Genomic DNA, 4,781 nt, shown 5'->3' with positions numbered 1-4,781 from the left:
ATGCTCCAAGAAAGATGCTGTATCCCTTCTTTTCTCTCTCTCTCTCTCTCTCTCTCTCTCTCTCTTTCTCTCTCTCTGTCTCTGCTGGATTTTCATTCAAGCGCACAGCATCTGTTTGCATTCCCAGCACACTGGCACATTAGCCGCACTCAAAGGTACCCGGCACTTTGATTGACAGGGCCGGGCAGCCAATGAGAGAAGCCAGGGGTTTTCTACAGTCCTTTTGCAAAGTGGAGCATAACCAGCTCGGTGGTAGTAAACAGTGTCTCCCAATTTGTTTGTTTTTTCTCTCTCTCTCTTTTTTTAAATAATAAAAAAGAGAGGTGAGGTTGCACAAATTCAGCAATTCTCTCGCTCTCGGAAACCCAGAACGTAAGGCTGAGACGTGCGTTTGAAAAAAAAAAACAACAACGTAGGCCAGCTTTTGTTGATTTCGGAAAGTGAGCTAACTCAAGTTTGGTTAGTTTAAGTATCCGACTTGATTTCGTTGAGGGCCGCATCAGTGGTGGTATCGGTTCTATCCGGTTCGGGCGAATTGGTAGCGGTGGCTGCGAGAGGCTCCGCCCAGTCGTGGGATTCAAGTAATTTAACAACCGGTTCTCCGCCCTAATGATTTCTTCCAACAACCAGTTTGCCAAACTGTTCAGAAAGTTAACAACCGGTTCTCCCGAAGTGGTACGAACTGGCTGAATCCCACTACTAGCTCCGCCCACCTGCCGGGACGTCATCACGTTCCGTTTTTGAAGCTCTGCGCATGCGTGGAGGTGGCGCGCACGAGCCAAGCGCACGCAGGCGCTCACATTTGCGAACCGGTAGCAAAGTTAAGTAGATACCACCCCGATCAGAATTCCTCAGACAGAATGCTTTTAAGATGGATGGACTTCAACTCCCAGAATTCCCCAGTCAGAATGCTTTAAGATGGATGGACTTCAACTCCCAGAATTCCTCAGACAGAATGCTTTAAGATGGATGGACTTCAACTCCCAGAATTCCCCAGTCAGAATGCTTTAAGATGGGTGGACTTCAACTCCCAGAATTCCCCAGTCAGAATGCTTTAAGATGGATGGACTTCAACTCCCAGAATTCCCCAGTCAGAATGCTTTAAGATGGATGGACTTCAACTCCCAGAATTCCCCAGTCAGAATGCTTTAAGATGGGTGGACTTCAACTCCCAGAACTCCACTGGGTTGTTGTTATAGGGAAAACAGAAGGAGGAAGATGTATTGGATATATTGGCTACCTTGAGTTATTTGTAAAAATAATAAAAGCCGGGTACAAACAAACAAACGTTAGTCCAACCTGAGTAGGGGGTTGGACTAGAAGACCTCCAAGGTCTCTCTCTCTCTCTCTCTCTCTTTCTTTCTTTCTTTCTTTCTTTCTTTCTTTCTTTCTTTCTTTCTTTCTTTCTTTCTCTCTCTCTCTCTCTCTCGCTCCTTCCTTCCTTTCCTTCCTTCCTTCCTTTTTTCTTTCTCTCTGACTCTCCCTCCCTCCCTTCTTTCTTTCTCTCTCTTTCTTTCCTTCCTTCCTCTCTTCCTTCCTATTTTCTTTCTTTCTTTTTATTATTTTCTTTCTTTCTTCCTTGTTTCCTTCCTTCCTTTCTCTCTCTCCCTCTTTCTCCCTCTTTCTCTCTCTCTCTCCCTCCCTCTTTTTATTAATTTTCTTTTTCTCTTTCTTTTTCTTTCTTTCTTTCTTTCTTTCACCTTTACTCTCTATCCTTCCTTCCTTCCTTCCTTCCTCTCTCTCCCTCCCTCCCTTCTTTCTTTCTTTCTCTTTCTCTTTCTCTTTCTCTTTCTCTTTCTCTTTCTCTTTCTCTTTCTCTTTCTCTTTTTTCCTTCCTTCCTTTCTCTTCCTTCCTACTTTCTTTCTTTTTATTATTTTCTTTCTTTCTTCCTTGCTTCCTTCCTTCCTTTCTCTCTCTCCCTCTTTCACTCTCTCCCTCCCTCTTTTTATTATTAATTTTCTTTCTTTCTTTCTGTCCTTTCTTTTTCTTTTTCTTTTTCTTTTTCTTTTTCTTTTTCTTTTTCTTTTTCTTTTTCTTTTTCTTTTTCTTTTTCTTTCTCTTTCCTTCCTTCCTTCCTTCCTTCCTTCCTTCCTTCTTCTTTCTTTCTTTCTCTTCTTTCTTTCTTTCTTTCTTTCTTTCTTTCTTTCTTTCTTTCTTTCTTTCTCCTTTACTTTCTTTCTCCTTTACTCTCTATCCTTCCTTCCTTCCTTCCTTCCTTCCTTCCTTCCTTCCTTCCTTCCTTCCTTCCTTCGCCCTAACCCTTCCTTCCCTCTGTTATTCTATTAAATCAAACAACCGTATTTTACCAGCTGGTTCCTGTCCTCTTTTGCACCCAGGATGTGTCTAAATTCCCCTTCTCCAAGTCCATTTAAACCTGATTAAAAACCTCGTGCTTTCTCATCTGCTTTCGCTCTCTCTGCTCAATTTTTCCCATCATATTTAATTTAAAGCCCGAAGAGCAGAAGATAAAAAATTCATGTGGCACAGCCCAGCCGGGGGGGAAGAAACGGGGAGCAGGTTGAGCGATGGGAAAACTCTTGACTGCCTTCGCTGTTTTTTCTCCCCTCAAAAAAAACCCCAAATATCTCGGGGCCCAAACAGGAAATCATTAATCAAAGTGGAAAGATCAACTTCTATTTCATCAAAAAATACACAATAGGACTTCAGGCCAAGCCAGGCTCAGGCAGACGGTAGCACTGGGCAATTTATATTCTATTTTTTCTCCCCCCATCTCTCTCTTTGGTAACAAACTGCCTTTGGTTATCAGTTTATTAATTCTTAGCTTGTTTAAATCTTCTTTTTTCACCCTTGGCTGAAAACCCTGGCTTATTCCGTTTGTCATTTTAGGGGGAGTTTTTTTTTTTTTTGAGCGGGGGGTGGGTGGGTCTTTCAGCTGATGCTCAGCTGATCCGACAAGATGCTTCTTGCCTTCTTCAACAAACCATGATTAAGAGGAATCCTGGATCCAACTATGTGTGTATGGGGGGGGGGGAGAGAAATTGTAACTGCGGTTTTGCTAATCTGGACAAAGATTCCCTTCACCCACCGCTGATATCACCCCTCCGCCAGCTGATCCGACAAGATGCTTCCAGCCTTCTCAACAAACCATGATTAAGAGGAATCCTGGATCCAACTCTGTGTGTATGGGGGGAGAGAGATTGTAACTGTGGTTTTGCTAATCCGGACAAAGATTCTCCTCACCCACCGCTGATATCACCACATTAAATAATTTGGCCCAAACAATTTAAAACACCCCTATTGTTTTAAAACAAATTTAAAATTGGTCATGTGATCAAAATTCAGACGCTTTGGCAACTGACTCGTATTTATGGCGGACGCAGGATCCCGGGATCACATGATCCCCTTTTGGCAACCTTCTGGCAAGCCAAGCCCATGGGGGAAGCCAGAGATTCACTTAACAAATGTGGCCAGAAAAGTCGTAAAACAGGACAACAATGCTCCCTTAACAAACGTTTCACCGAGCAACATAAATTTGGGGGGGTCACTTGTGGTCGTAACCCGAGGACTACCTGTTTACATTTATTTAACCCCTCTTTACTCAGTCCAAACCCAGCAAGCTACTTTCTTGTCCAGATTCGTCAACAACTTGGAGTCGATCTAACTATGGGCTGTGAGTTTTCTCATTCGCCCGTCAGGAGCCAAACGGGTTTAACTTCATTCCGAGGGGATTGCAAGAACCAGTACTGGCACTCCGGACCCGGTGAGGCCCATGACGAGTACCTGCTGGTGACCCTGGAAAGCCATGAGGGATCCCCGGGAGTTGCTAAACGGACTCCCCAAATTTTGCTGCTTGTCTTTGGGCTAAAAGGGAGTTTGGCCCCAGAACTGAAGTGGGGCACCGGCAAGCGGCCCCGGTTACGAAAATGTTGCTTCAGGCATCCAGGTGAGAGGTAAGTCAGCGCGAATAAAAACACTGGGTGTCAAACCTGTCTCTGTGCTAGTGTGTTTGTGCGTATAAGAGAGAGAGAGAGAGAGAGAGAGAGGAGATAAATATAAAAAGAGAGAGAGAAGAGATAGATAGATAGATAGATAGATAGATAGATAGATAGATAGATAGATAGATATAAATAGGGAGAGAGAAGAAATAAATAATATAAATAGAGAAAGAGAAGAGATAGATAGATAGATATAAATAGGGAGAGAGAAGAGATAAATAATATAGAGAAAGAAGAGATGATAGATAGATAGATAGATAGATAGATAGATAGATAGATAGATAGATAGATAGATAGACAGACAGACAGACAGACAGATAGATAGATAGACAGATAGATAGATAGATATAAACAGGGAGAGAGAAAGATAGATAGATAGATAGATAGATAGATAGATAGATAGATAGATAGATAGATATAAATAGGGAGACAAGAGAAATAATATAAATAGAGAAAGAGAAGAGAGAGAGAGAGAGAGAGATAAATAGAGAGAGAGAAGAGATAGATAGATAGATAGATAGATAGATAGATAGATAGATAGATAGATAGATATAGATATAAATAGGGAGAGAGAAGAGAGATAGATAGATAGATAGATAGATAGATAGATAGATAGATAGATAGATAGATAGATGATAGATAGATAGAAATAGGGAAGAGATAGATAGATAGTTATAAATAGGGAGAGAGAAGAGATAGATATAGATAGAAATAGAAAGAGAAAGAGAGAGAAGAGATAGAGAGAGAAGATATAGCTAGATAGATGGAGGGAGAGAGAGAGAGAGAGAGAGAATGAAGAGACAAAAAATCCTTTAATTTTCACA

The sequence above is a fragment of the Pituophis catenifer genome, unplaced genomic scaffold (assembly GCF_029215685.1).
Source record: "Pituophis catenifer annectens isolate HBS135680 unplaced genomic scaffold, rPitCat1.0.hap2 SCAF_10, whole genome shotgun sequence".
Lineage (NCBI taxonomy): Eukaryota > Metazoa > Chordata > Lepidosauria > Squamata > Colubridae > Pituophis > Pituophis catenifer.
This window is presented reverse-complemented; position numbering follows the sequence as displayed.